Source organism: Panthera pardus, unplaced genomic scaffold, assembly GCF_024362965.1.
Source record: "Panthera pardus isolate Hobbes unplaced genomic scaffold, ASM2436296v1 HiC_scaffold_11, whole genome shotgun sequence".
Classification (NCBI taxonomy): Eukaryota; Metazoa; Chordata; class Mammalia; order Carnivora; family Felidae; genus Panthera; species Panthera pardus.
Window position 1 is genome coordinate 61,542,033 of NW_026526666.1, and position 15,058 is coordinate 61,557,090.

The window sequence follows — 15,058 nt, forward strand, 5'->3', positions numbered from 1 at the left end:
ATTTCCCTTTCTAAATGGGATTATGTATTGTGGTTTGTCTATCCTATTGTATATTGGGTGTGTGGAGCATAATTTGTCTTTATAGTACAGAGGTCTGTGGATCAAGAGAAGCCACATCTGGACCTAATAAAGACACCATCTTTCACCTCTGATGAAGAGATCGCTGCACATTACCCAGTGTTATGGGCTGACCTGTGTCCTTTTAAAAGTCGTATGTTGCGATCCTAACCCCCAGTACCTCAGAATGTGACTGTATTTGGAGATGAGTTCTTTAAAGGGGTAATTCAGGCAAAATGCGATCGTATAGATAGGCCCTAATTGAGGATGACTGGCATCCTTATAAGAAGAGATTAGGACACAGACTGGCAAAAGGGGGGACCATGTGATGACACAGGGAGAAGACCGCCATCAACAAGCCAAAGAGAGAGGCCTTGGGAGAAACTCACCCTACCATCACCTTGATCTGGACTTGTAGCCTCCAGAGCTGTGCAAAAAACACATTTCTATGGTTCACACCATGTAGTCTCTGTTGTTTGTTATGGTCGCCCTAGCTAACTAGGCACGTCCAGATGCACTGAACTTTGCTTGCTGCAGTGTTTAGACAGACTTTTGGGGTGACCCTTTGAAAAAGTGTGTGTGTGTGTGTGTGTATACATAAAGAAGAGGAAAATAAAATTTTTGGCAGGCATGTTAGTCATTAGAGCTATTTATTGATATTTCTGGTGCTTCTCTGTATTCGTCATCTTTTTCTAGGTTATACTGGTAACAAAATGGCCCCACGCTGTCAGTGGTTTACAGCCACCATTTATTACTCGTGTACGTTACCTGTGGGCTATAGGTAGAACGTGGCTCCACTCCAGGCATCGTCCTCATTCCAGAACTCATGCTGCAGGAACAGCTTCTATTTGGGATGCATCATTCTTGTGACAAAGAGAAAACAGCAACAACAAAAACATGCGGGTGGCTGTAAATCTTGTGCTCCAATGGGACACGTATGACTTCCGCTTCTGTGTCATTAGCTAAGCCTCGTATCAAGGAAGGGGGGGGACGAACACTTGACCTGCGGTCAGATGACAGTGGGTGGGGACGTGTAATCCTTTTACAGGAGGGGGGCATGTAATTGGTACCAGCAGTACAATCCAAGCACACAGCTTAATCGCACATCAAACCCTTTGAAGTTTACTGCTTACGCAAATTAGATGTGAGTGAATGCTGTGGGTGTCGCTTCCAGGAAGAAACCTTTAAAGACCATTGCATGACTCAGCACTTCCCTTTCTCCCCGTTATGGGGGGAAAGTCAGGGGATGCTCAGTTTACTTGGACCCGTGATGGAAAGGGTGGAGCAGAGAGCTCTGGGCCAGTTCCTGATAGCCATGCAGTGTGAATAAGAAATTCGTCTTTGTTTCCCTCAGCTACTGAGCTTTTAGCGTTGTTGTCACAGCACAAAATAACTCCTTCATTCTGACAAAGGTACTGAAAGAAGTTTGGAAGAGGCAGCCTTTAAAATGTGCGGTGTGCATAGTAGGTGCTTCGCAATATATGACAATGTATCTCTCATGTTCGTTTTATAACTACAGCTGCTCTCCTTTCTGCAAGTGACCCTGGCGGTTGTGCTCATCACTTCCTTCTTGGTGCTACCTTTAAGGTAGATGATACCTGAGGAGGTTGTTTGCTTATACGGCTTTTGGGGGGAACTTCCCCTTTTCTTTCCCTTTGAGTGGTTGCCAGAGCAGATCCATGTAATACAGTGTTATTGGAATGAGAGGGGTACACAAAAGTGGGGCTGGTGCTTCCCTACCAGGGACTTCCTTCTGGAGCCAAGAGAGATGAATAAGGTTGTCTGTGTGGGTGCTTGGACTGTACAGGTCAAACTTGGGCCTTGCTGTGGGCCAGCGTTCACCTTAGTTGTAGTGGGGTCGTCTGCAGTGCAAGACGCTGTAGTTCCAGGGAGAACAGAGTTGATGCACGACAGGGATAGAACAAGAAAGTCAGAAGTATTTGGTTGCTGAATTCACTTTTGCGTCATATCTGGAGTGGCCAAAGGTGTATACCAGGCATCCGCGAGGTATGAACCATAGGCCAAATCTGGCCTGCTGCTTGTTTTTGTAAATAAAGTTTTATTGGAACACAGCCGAGCCCATTCATTTACCTATGGCTGTTTTTGTGTTATAGTGGCAGAGTTGAGTAGCAGCAGCAGAGACTTTATAGCTTATAAAGCCTAAAATATTTACTCTCTGTCCCTCTGCAGAAAAAGTTTGCTGACCCTTGGTATGTATTATCTCATCCTTTAAGAAATATGTATTTTCAGGAGTGCCTGGGTGGCTTAGTCAGTTAAGCGTCTGACGTGGGCTCAGGTCATGATCTCACAGCTCGTGGGTTCGAGCGCTGCATCGGGCTCTGTGCTGACAGCTCAGAGCCTGGAGCCTGCTTCCTATTCTGTGTCTCCCTCTCTCTCCCCCACCCCTCTCTCTTTCTCTCTCAAAAATAAATAAACATTTTTAAAAAATTTAAAAAGAGAAATATGTATTTTCATAATTTATATGTGAAATATATAAATTCATAAATTAACATCTGATACGTAAGTGCAAACAACATATATTCATAAATCAATGCAGTTTTCCTGCATGGCAGTGCAGAGTCAAAAAGATTAGCACATCGACTTTATCTCAATTAAACAAAAAAGATTGGAAAGCACTGCTACGGGTGACATTGAGTCTCCCGAAATATTCGATCAAGGCAATGACATAACCAGATCAGTGGGACAGCTCTAGTGTCAACTTCAGTGCTTGTGCAGAAGCAGCAGGCACATTAATAAACCTGATTATGAGCGTTTTTCAATTCATAACCCGAAACCCCAATAACAACCAAATCCTAAAACTGGGTGGAAGAATGGCAGAAGGGACAGAGGGGAGGGGATTCATGCGTGTGACTCCAGTGTGGCCTTTCACCTGCAGATGACAGACTCCAGGTTTGGGGAACAGATTGTTTGGCTACAAGAAACCATCAATAATGATTTCCGTGATCATCTCATCTTGGCCCAGACTCCATTCCAACCAAGTCATTAATACACACATTATTCTTCTTAAAGAAATAGAGAAATGCATTCCAGATTGCCGAAGGAAGGAATTCCCCATGATTTATACTGAAATGTTCCTAGAACTTTTTTTCGCCCCAAACATCCATCTTTGAGAAATACTAAAGGCAAATATTTCATGAATCCAGAGGTGCTCCTGGTCAGCATCTGGAGATGATCTTGAGAATACAAATCTGTTATCATTTTTCACCACGGGCCTCAGCTGTCAGAACATGTAATACACATAACCAGCCAGAGGGCTGGAGGGAAGCAAAAAGTGTTCAGTTAACCACTGTAGCAGGAGGCAACAGAAATGAGGGTGTATTTGCCCATACTTCCCCCATATCCACATTTTGTGTCTCTGTTGTATCCCTTTTCCTAACAACTGTTTCCTAACAAAGGTCTAGGTAAAGACCCTGCAGTGGCTGATACTTTCCAAGGGCATAATGTCTTATCACATGGTCACATGGAGGGACAAGGTGGTGCAGTAGAGGAGATGTAGGCTATGGAGCCATCAGATCTGAGTTTGAGTCTTGGTTTTGCCACTTAATACCAGAGTGACCTTCAAGTTTCTTAACCTTGCTGAATCCTGTTTCCACGTCAGTAAAATGGGCTTGTCTATAAAGTGATAACGTAGGTGAAATTATTGGCACAGCTTTTGGCATAGCCTAAACCATTAGAGGTTGTAACTTTTATTTCAAAGCCACGCTCACGTTCCCACTATCCATTCACCAGGTGGTTCAATGAACGAGACAGAAAATATCAATTATTGATGAGAATATGGAGCACTTGGAGTTCTTATACACTGCTAGCTGGAGTGCCAAATGAGTACAAGCGACTCTGCCAGTACCATGCAAGCTGAACCTAATCAACGAGCTGGCGAGTCCACTCCTAGGTATGTGCCCAGAGTAAATGCTCTCAGATGTTCAGCAAAAACACCAACCGGCATGTTCAAAGCAGCACTATTTATAATAGCATCCAATTGGAAACTGCTCAAATGCCCATCGCTAGAGTAAATGCCCAGAGCTCAGCAAAACTTTTCTGTGAAAGGCCAGGGCATCAATATTCGGACTCCGCAGACCAAGAGGCAAAAAATCACCTTATAATTATTTCATTTCTCTTTGGAGTGCCCCCAAAACAGTGCAAAGCAGTAGAGCGATGATAAGGTCTCTGTTGCAACTGCCTACCTGTATTGGTGGTGGGAAAGCAGCCCTAGCTTTTAGGTAAAAGACTGAGCATGGTTTGTCCCAATAAAATGTTATCAATGGACAAAAATTTAAATTTCATGTGGTTTTTATGTGTCATGCAATATTATTTTTTGTATTTATTATTTCTTTTCTCTTTTTTTGCATTTTTAGCACACTCATTTTTTAAATTGTTTTTATTGAGGTGTGATTAACATAGAAGGTTATATTACAGTTTATTCTCTGTACCTGAGTTTTTTTATTTGTTCATTTGTTTTGGTCTTCAGATTCCACTGTAAGTGAAATCATATGGTGTTTGTCTTTCTGTGCCTGACTTATCTCACTTAGCATAATGCCCTGTAGGTCCATCCATGTTGTCACACATGGTATGATCTCATTCGTTTTTATGGCCGAGTAATATTCCAGTGTGTGTGTGTGTGTGTGCGCGCACATGTGTGTGCCCGTCCATGGGTGGGCGTGACACATCTTCTTTATCCATTCATCGATTATGGATACTTGGGTTGCTTCCATATCTTGACTGTTGTAAATAATGCTACTGATTTTTTTTTAAGCCTTCAAAAATGCACAAATCATTCTTACCGTGCAGGCTGTATAGAAATAGGAGGTGGGCCAAATTTGAATGTAGGTTGCCAACCTCTGGTACAGTGGATAAATAAATTATATAGTCACACAGTGGAATAGATGACGGGTAGACGCAACAGTATGGATGAATGTCATGAACATAAGATCAAACGAAATAAACCAGTTGCAGAAAGTATAAGATTACATTTATATAAATTACAAAAGCAGGTGAAATGAATGTATGATCGTGTAAGTCCGCATGGTGTTCACTCTGTGAGGGCTGGTGACAGAGAGTTGGAACAAAGGAGATTTGGGGGTGAATAGTAATGGCTGCTTCTTCATTGGGTTTGTTCAGTGTATAAAATTCCACTAGCCACACACTTCTGTTGCACTTTTCTGTATGTAGATTATACTTTAACACTGAAAAAGACCCAATAAGTGCTCTTTCTTTATTTCAGGCCTTCTTTACCTCATACCTAACCAATTTATAGATTTCTAGGTATTCTCCTCCACTTTAGTTACCTTGTTTATTACTCCGGAGAATCTGAAACACCAATTTATCCTTTGGGATAGTGGAAAGGACAGCCGAGGTATAGACAAGAGCCCTGTACTTAGAAATGAAGAGCAGAATTTAACTCCACTGTGTACTTATTGTGCAACTAGGGGAAAAGCACTCAATCTTTTTGAATTTTATTGTGTCATCTGGTAAATGGGAAAATAAGTCTTTATCTGTGCATTTGGAGTAAAGACTATCCTTGATAATGAGGAACTGCTCTGTTTTACTCTATACTTCTGTATAGCTCTATACTCCTGTATAGAACTGCCTATGGCGTTCATAACCACCCACAATGATCAAGTTTAACCACATCCGTCTTCTTCCTTCTCTGCCTCCCAGTTTTCCTCTTGGGGAGACAGTATGCATAATGGTGAGGCACATAGACTCTCAGTTCAAACTGTGACTCCATCACTTGTCTCACAGCTTCTCCGTGCCTCATTGGTAAATGAGCCTCATTGGTAAAATATCTACTTCACACTGTTCCTCTAGAGGTTGTGGCAGTCAGCTTCCAAGACAGTCTAGTCTGGGTGTCCCTTGTCTCCTGTGTCCATGCCCTGGTGGAAGGCTCTTCTACACTATAGGAGGGTTGGGCTGTGTGGCCATAACATATGGCATAAAGGAAGGCGTTGCACTTCTGAAATTGAATTATGAAAGACTATGGCTTCTATCTTTGGTGACCTCTCTGTCTTGGATCATTCACTTCAGGGGAAGCCTGCTGCCAGGTCACGTAGCCCCGTGGAGACGCCTGCATGGTGAGGAACTGAGGCCTGCCCAAAACCACAGGAATGATCTTGGATGTGGATCTTCGAGCCCCAGGTAAGTTTGGAAATGACTGCAACCCTGGCTCTCAGCTTCTCTGCAACCTCCAGAAAGACCCTGAGTCGAAATGATCCAGCAACCTGCTCCCAGATGCTTGAGCCTCAGAAACTGATAGTCCGTGCCCTTACAACAGTGAACAGTGCCTAATGCATGCTAAGCATGCAATAAATATTGACTGTCTTTATCATCTGCTTCCTTAAAACTGGCGCTTCCACGTCTATAAAGCTCATTGCTGATGTCCGTGTTTTGTGCTTTGGAACAGTCGGTGCTGATGGATCGAGCATGGACAGTTTACCTTCCTTTCTGTGGCCCCTTTAAATGCCAAACATTAGTAGGTGGTATCTGTCTGAAGAGCAGCAACAGTGTGGCCGGGGAGGGGGGGGTCCCTATGGGCACAGTTCCCCGCCCAGCTCTTTTTCTCAAGGGATCATTCATTCCAGGCTTTGTCTCTTAAAGCCTCAGTGCGCCCTCTGGTCTTTGTGGCACACCCTATCTTCAGGTCTCTTTCTTGCTTTCTCAGTCTCCTCAGATGTGTTGATGATTCAGATTCTCCTTCTTTGGAATGTGGACTTTTGTTCCCTTTTTTGCCATAGTCTCCATAGTTGCAGGGCAACCATTGAGTTGACTGGTGTTTCTAGAAGCAGAGGCAGAGATGGGGTCAGGAGTATAAAAGCTTTACTGAGGGTTGTGTCTGTGAGAGGTAATAGGAAGAGAAGCAGGGTTGGGTAGGGAAAGCCTCAGACTGTGATGTAGATGTGACACCCGGGAAAGGAAAGAAGGGAAGAAACAAGACCAGGCTGGGAGAGCTGCAGATCCAGATCGGAAAAGTCACAGATCCAATGCGAGCTGCAGGGCAAAGAGCCTGAAAGACGAGTCCCAGTCCAGGCTGACATGGCCAGGCCCTGGTACCTTTGCCATGCTCAGTCAGCAGTGAGGGCTCCCTGGAAATGATAGGACTTCAGCTTAAAAGCTAAGATGGATCCTAAAGGCGCTAATGGCTGGAGCCTGTCGGCTCACTGCTCCTGACAGCTGAATGGCAGGTTCTTTCTTGAAGGGAGGTCCGAGAGGTGCACTTGCATGGCTGCTGTAGCCATCTTCATTCCCATGGGCCAGGCCTGGCCTCCTGGATCCCCATCCTGTGTCAAACACCTGAGCCTCCAGATTGCTTGGAAAGGAGATCAACTGGCCCTGAATACAGTGTCAATATGAAAAAAAAAGGGGGCTCATAGGAGTGAGGTGAGAATTAATGATCTCTCGGGCAACATAAAAGGACCCACTGGGGTTTGGTAGAAATCAATTGTCATTTTCACGGAGCATATACTAAAAGCTCTGGACTGTGTAAGTATTTCCTGTAGGAAACCCCAAACTATAGAATCATAAAGTTGGAAGGTACTTGAATACCCAGGTAATTCTCCCTTTCACGAGCAAGAATTCCTTGTAGAGCATTCCATATAGGTTCAATATCCTCTTGCATATGTCCAGTGATGGTGAGCTTATCTCTTTAGTCATCTCTTTTGTTGCTGAACTGCTCTCGTTGGTAGAATCTTCCCTCTTCTGTAGAATTCCGAATGCTCCCGCCATCTTTAAGTTTTGAAGCCACTTTAATAAGACTACCTCCTCTCTCCTTTATTAATCCTTTAGATATTTGAAGACAGTTGTCATTGTTTCTGAAATACCATGAGAGAAAAGAAGCTACTGGAGCCTCTGATTCCCCAGCTGTAAAACAATGGGGTCCGACTGTTCTCGATCACTAGGGTTTCGTTATGACCTAAAAGTCTATGAAGCCATGAAAACTTCATGGAAAAATTCTCAAATAAAAGAGAAATCCACATAAATTAAAAGATGATGTGCTCTCTCTGAAGTGTTTGTTGTACATTTCCTCTGGAGTACGTTGGGACTCAGGAATAGTGGGACCATCCGTTGAGCCATTGCTCATTTATGTTGAAATAAAACAGGCTCTGGCTAATTAGAAGCATGCTTCTCAAGATGAAACAATACAAGCTTTCCAACATTTCCCCACCATTAGCAATTCCTGATGTTGACTGGGCATGTTAATATAACCCCCCACTCTACATCAGGAAAAAAAAATAAAGCAGGCATGATGATTCACAGCACAAGAAAGAATTCTTTATACTTACACTCAGCCAGCTCACACGAATGCACTAGGCACTCACTGTGCACTGGTATCTGTGCTAAGTTTCTGCACCTATATTATATTATTTTTTTCTGCACATAAATTATTTTATTTTATCCTCACAAGAATATAATGAGGTAGATTTTTATCAATTCCACATTCCCAGATGAAAAAAATCTGAGCCTCAGAGTAATCAAGTGACTTGTTCAAGGTTGCCTAGATGGTAAGTGGATGAAGTAGGACCGTCGGGCATGAAGTCCAGTGCTCTGCCCACTCTCCCAGCTACGGGGAAACTTCTTGATAAAAGACCATGCCTGTGTAGGTGGAATATGCAGCTGTTTTAATGTCGGTTGCCCCAGAGGCATACCCTGAAATTAGGGTTTAGGTGAAAGTGGTTTATTATCAGAGGATAAAGAGATACCAAAAGAGGATGGTAAAGGGAGTCAGAGAAGAAAAGGCAGCTAATCAATTGTGCATCATCGAACCAGCTATCACCGTGGGCTGGTGGAACTAAACTCTGCTGGGGAAATTCTGAGAGCCCTTGTAGGATACAGGACACAGAGTTAACCCTCCCAAGGGGGGAGGGCCTGGAGTGTTTATAAACCAGCTCTGTCAGTCATTGGTTGAGGTCTTCTCCTAGCAGATAGTAATTTCTTGGCACTGACTACCTGCAAGGAGGTAGACAAAACATGCTTTAGAAGCCTGAGAAAGACCTCAAGCGGAGAAATTTGGGAGCTGGCAATTAGAGGTTGGGATAGAGTACACTGAAGTAACGGGCAAGAGGATATGGCAGAGCCCTGATAGCACGTGGTATAACACATAAGTGCCAATACTTCGTAATCTGTCAGTAAACGTATCTTGATCACCTACTGTGTGGAATATCACAAGGGTGAACCACAGATATGGACCTGCTTTCATGTGGCTTAGCATCCGAGGAGGAAGGCAGAAATAAGTTATTCTAAATAAATATAAAATAATTAAAGTGTGCTAACTCCTGGGCAGGAGAAGCTAAAAGCCCCGCTTTAGCGAAGTCTTACTACAAAAAACCAAAAAAAAATTAAAAGAACCCACAAAACACCTCCCTCATTCAGGGTTACTCTTTGTCTCCTTTTACCTCTGACCCTATTTCTTTTCTCCTTATTCAAGCCAAATTCCCTAAAACGGTGTGTTTAGAGTCTGTCTTCTCCCGTGAACTATGAGATCCTCTGGGGATAGACCATTTTTAAAAAATTTTTAATTGTATTATGTAGTATTCAATGTATAAAAATATATGGATTTGGGCACCAGCCAAGATGGAGTAAGTTCACTCTAGCCTCTCTTTTTCACTGATTACAGCTAATAACTTGTGACAGATTAAAAAAACAGGATTTAAAGACTCTGAACATTAACAACAGCAGGCAGATTGGGAGGGAGGTCCATTGTTGAATAATGACCTATAATTGGGGTGTGGTTAGGGTTTTTCCTTCTTATCTCTCCCAGTTTTGACCTAAAGGTAGGTCAGAGTTCCATACTGCAGAGTAGGGACTTATACCAAAATTCTGAAAAAATTCCCCTATGTTATAACCAAAGGACTGAGAGTAGGGGCCTCCTATGAGCTGGAGAGTATAGGAGAATAGTCCTACTTTTTTTTTTTTTTTTGGCTTTTTTCTTTCGTCCTTGTTCTTCCCTGAGGCAGGCTCCATTTGGGCAGCTGCATGATAGCAATGGTGATCATGGTGTGGACATCTGAGTCCCCTTGTCTTTCTGGCCAAATAAACGGGAAAAAGGACCCCCCTGGCCGAAAGAACATAGAGGAAATCCTGGTTCTTTCCCTCCTCGTTTCTCAAAGCACCTTGTCATGAGGGTAGGCCCATCTCTATAGAACTTCTCAATAGCACAAGGAGAACCCTGATTTTCTAGCCAGAGGACTCAGAAAGGGAGTCCTCTGGTTTCCATGGAAACCAAAGAGTGTGTGGGAGATCATGGAAGGAAGAGTTCTGGAAAAGGGGATCCCTGAGTCTGTGTATAAACTGACACAAATCGCTAACCTACCCCTGAGATGCAATGAAACAGCAAAGGCTTTGAAAACAGAACTCATGTTGAAACCACCACCCACGGATGGTGAGCTAGAACGTGTGGTGCGACCTGATTCCCTCCTAAAACAACAAATTGACATTCATTAGAGGATTTTAGCAAGACCTAGAACCTCACAACAAAATACTCAAAATGTCTAGGACTTAATAAAAAATTACTTTACATATAAAGGACGAAGAAACTCTGGCCCACTTTTAAGGGAAAAGACAATAGTCACCAACCCAGAGATAACCCTGATATTGGAATTATTAAACAGAGAATTTAAGGCACCTGATGAGAGCTGTTCTCTATGAGGTAAAAGTGACTACTTTGGAAATAAGTGGTAAGGTAGAAGTTTATAACAGACAAATAGAAATGATAATTGAGAAGCAGATCAAACTGAAATGCCCAGTAACTGAATTACATTATTCACTGTAGAGTCTCAATTTCACAATGGAAGGAACAGAGGAAAGAGGGAAAAGGTAGAAAAAAATTAAGAGTCTCAGGAACATTTTGGAGACAAAGAATATGTATAATATAGTTAGAAGCAAAACAATAAAATGAATACCTAAGCACCCATAACCAACTTTAAGAACTGGAATGGTATCAATTCTAGAATTCTAGTATTCTCTTCTTATCGTTCTTTTATTTCCATTCTTCCATCACATATGTATTTATTCTCTCAATAATTTATTTCAAAATCATTTTTGTTATATTACAGAGTTTAATGATTTGAAACTTGCTTTACAGCGTAATGTCTAAGATTCATCTATGTCATAATCTGTAGCAAGTTAATTTTCATTATTCTGTAATATGTGTGTAACTGCCACAGTTTACATGCCCTTTTCCTATAGATTAGAATTGTGTTACTCATTTACTCATTTATTTATTTTTCCATTACAAGCATGGCTGCCCTGATTATTCTTTTGCCTGTTTTCTGGTACCCATTTACATCTCTAGGAGTGGAACTGCTTCTGGACCATAGGCTATGCAGATACTTGATTTTATAAAACAATGTCAACTACTTGTCATAACAATTTACATTCTCTTTTGTATCCTCACCAACTGATATCAAACTTAGTGATTTTTTTGTTAGTGTGGTAAGTGAATATCATACCACAATTTGCATTTTCCGGACTTCTAAAAAGTTGAATCTCTTTTCAAATATTTTTTGCCGTGTAAGTGTGACTTTGTGTGTGTGTGAAATGCCAATTCATAACTTTTGCCCACTTTTTCTTTTGGGTTATTTGGTTTTCCTAATTAATTCTAGAGGTTATTTTTGTATTCTATACACTAATATTTTGCCACTTAAAAGTTTTACAAATATGATCTCCCAGTTTGTGGCTTGTTTTTTCACTTTCTTTATGGTATCTTGATAGAATGAAGTCTCTGATTTCAATACAGTTGGATATACCAGGTTTTTTTCTTTCATATTAGCATTTTTTGGTGTCTTATTTAAGAAATGTTTTTTACTCCATGCTTGTAAAGCTAGTCTCCTCTACAATCCAGTACAAAGTTTTGCCTGTCATATACATCTTTAATCCATTTGGAATTGATTTTTAGGTACAGTATGTAGGAAGGATCCTAATGTCATTTTTGCCTGTTTGGATATTGAATTGTCCTGGCACCATTGAACGAATAAATACTCTTTTCTCAAGTAGGTTGTGATGCCCCTCTGTCAGATATCAATTTTTCATATATGTGCAGCCCTGTTCTGTGAATCTCTTTTCTAATCCTATGATTGGTTTGTCTGTACCTATACCAATACTGTACTGTCTTCGTTAACAAGCTTTATAGTAAATCTTTATATCTGATAGAAGACATCCTTTCACTTTGGAAGTGTTTGGCTGTTTCTTGGCCTTTGCTCTTTCACATACATTTTATTTTTGTTTATTTTTTTATTGTATTCAGAAACACATTTTTTTTGAAAAAAGATACTCTATGCATTTCAAGCTTCTACTTCCTTTTTTTTTTTTTTTTTTTTTTTTTTTTTAGAATCAGGGAGTCAGCTTCCTCAGAACATTCTAATGGGATTTTAACTGCAAGTGTCTTAAATCTATAGATCAGTTTGGAGATAATTAACATATTTAAAATAATCTCTCTTTATGAGTACATTGTATCTTTCCATTAATTCAAATCTTCATTTAAATTATATTTCCAAGATCCTTAGCATTTTCTTATTGTTATATGTGAGTCTTTTATATATTCTGGAGGTTGAAAGGTATGAAATGAAATTGTATATATTGATCTTAGAAGCAGCCACATTTTAAAATTATCTTAATATTTCTAAGAATTGGTCCATAGGTTCTTTTAGGTTTTCCAGAGATAGTTATATAATTTTCTAATATGACGGTCATTTTTCTTTTTATTCCCCTAGACCTAATTATTTTTGTGTCTTACCCTCGTCTGATGTCTCTAAGGAGCCAGGTTTTGCTCCTTTGAGAACTGTGGGCTATTTAGCGCCTCAGGCTAACAGAAAGAACAAGAGAAAAATCATAGGATCTGCACATGTCTTTTTCATCCAGGGGAATGATAAGATTACTTTCACTTAGAATATTTTGAAAGGATGATGGAAAACAGAGTTATGTTTTAATTACTTTCCAAATCATGCTCATTGAACATATTAATTGCACTCATATTATGTCAAATCAAGGGTTATTAGATATCATTATTTCCATTTTCCAGATGAAAACATTGAAACTAAAGAATGAAACACGTGCTGGTCAAAGTCACAGCTCTCTGAAGTATTAGAGCTGCAACTTGAACCCAGTCTGTCTGGATAATTCCAGTAAGCCAGGCTCAGTCAAAACTTGAGGTGAGTAGAGGGAGAGGCAAAGAATACCCCTGAATTTCTAGTTAGAACCATAGAGCGCCCTGGGGCATGGTTAGCGGGGTCGAGAAAGTCATGGAAGGTTTGTGGGGGGGCTGGAGTAAATGAGCTTGATTCCTGAGTCATTTTCCTTTCAAGAGGAGACCCATTTCTCCTTCATGGTCCAGTTCACAGGTGATTCAATTTTTTGTTGTTGCTGTTAATATATGGAGAAGATCATTTTGTTAGAAATGTACTTAGCAGTTTGAGAGAAGCACACACGGTCCTCTTTATGCTACTTTGTGGCTTGACCCTGTGGCTGGCTGTTCATAAATGCCCCTTTCAGCCAGCCAACAATAGCCACTGTGAGTCCTCAGCTACACCTAGTCCATCCTAGTCCAAGGTCCACAGCTATGGAATTCACTATCAGAACAAATTGAAATGAATCCAAACCTCCATTTAGGATGCTCTGACATATTTCTTGCTTTGGGGGGAAGTGGTGGAGGGAAGCCCTATTAACAGCTCTATCAAAAAAACAAAAAAAAAAGACTTTTTCTTAAGTCTCCCCTAAAGCTATTTCATCCAGAAATCTGGGACCTCCCCAGGAGTATAAATCTGTAACAGCGGTCTTTTTAAGACTCTTATTTAATCAGAACCATCCTTCCATAATGCAAGGGGCACCAGCTCTATCAGTCAACATCCCAGCTAGAAACAGATGACACTCTCCAACTGAATGATTTGAGGATGGTTTTCAAAAAGAAATATTCATGATGGTATAGTCAAGGGATGCTGGAGTCCCCCGGGGCTAGTAACAGGAACTGATTAGAGGCTTATGCTATGAAGCTTGAGAAGAAGAAGCTAAGTTGTCAGAACCTAGAGAGGAACATCTTAGTAGAGGATCCCTGACAGGACCTGTGGCTTTCAGATCAAGGACATAGCCAACCTGACGTGATCTGTCATGAAAATAGCCTAAAGAATAAATACCTAATCTCACCTTCCTTCTGTCTTCTGCTCTCTTGTCTCCCTTTGGCTGAACCCATGGAAGCCATTGATCATGGGAACTTGTTGATGGGTTAATAAAGCCAGTGTCCAGGAGCACAGTGCAGGTTGGAGAATGGTGGAAAGTAAATATAATGGTCCAGTTGGAAGAAATTTGGCAATGGCCACCACCTTTGCCCTTCAGCACCCCCTCTTGTCTTTGTCCAGGTGAAAGATCGATTCCCTCAACACAGATGGCACAAAAATCCCATCAGGTACCATAATGTCCCATGGGGGTCTCAGTTTGATGAAATTCCTATCTGAAGCCTGAAAGAATTCTGGCCATCACCAGGTTTTTAAGGAAAGACTGTGGGTAGAAATAAAAGCGGGGGGGGGGGGGGGGGGGGGCGGGGGACAAGAAAAATATTAATTAAGGAAAACATGCAGATATAACCTCAGCTTTCATATAAGTCTCATGAGGCCTATGTCAATAATTGTAGCTGCCTTCTTCCACTGCCATTTGCATTTCCATTACTCGCTGCCAATTCCTCAGCTGGGTGACATTGTTTATCTATTGAAGTAACCCAAATCTTTATTCTTATGAGATGTAAGTCCTAGAAAATCCTGTTTTGGATTGCCCTTGTTTTCCACTGAACAGAACTGTTGGAGAATAAGATGTACCCCAATGAATCCCCTACAGACACAGTTCTATTTACCACCATTGTGTAATAGCATCTCAATTTCCCTCTGGTAATTGGACTTAAATATCCTTGCTGGGGCAATGATACCCTTCTTTAACTATTGGTTCAGCAACATGAGTAGCCCAGAAAATATGAGGAACTGGTAGTCTCAGTACTGTCTAATTCAACGTT

At 41.3% G+C, this 15,058-nt stretch overlaps 1 long non-coding RNA gene across 5 annotated transcripts in view; it reads left to right on the plus strand.

Moving 5' to 3' along the window:
* LOC109266804 (uncharacterized) overlaps window positions 1-15,058 on the plus strand; it is a 240,897-nt gene that overhangs the window by 46,963 nt on the left and 178,876 nt on the right. For 4 of the 5 annotated variants that reach the window (XR_008419470.1, XR_008419467.1, XR_008419468.1 and 1 more), the window contains exons 2-4: window positions 3,808-3,967; window positions 6,100-6,210; window positions 13,085-13,214. This is a non-coding gene — a long non-coding RNA (uncharacterized LOC109266804). The remainder of the gene's footprint in view (window positions 1-3,807; window positions 3,968-6,099; window positions 6,211-13,084; window positions 13,215-15,058) is intronic. The other variant, XR_008419473.1, reaches the window with a different exon arrangement.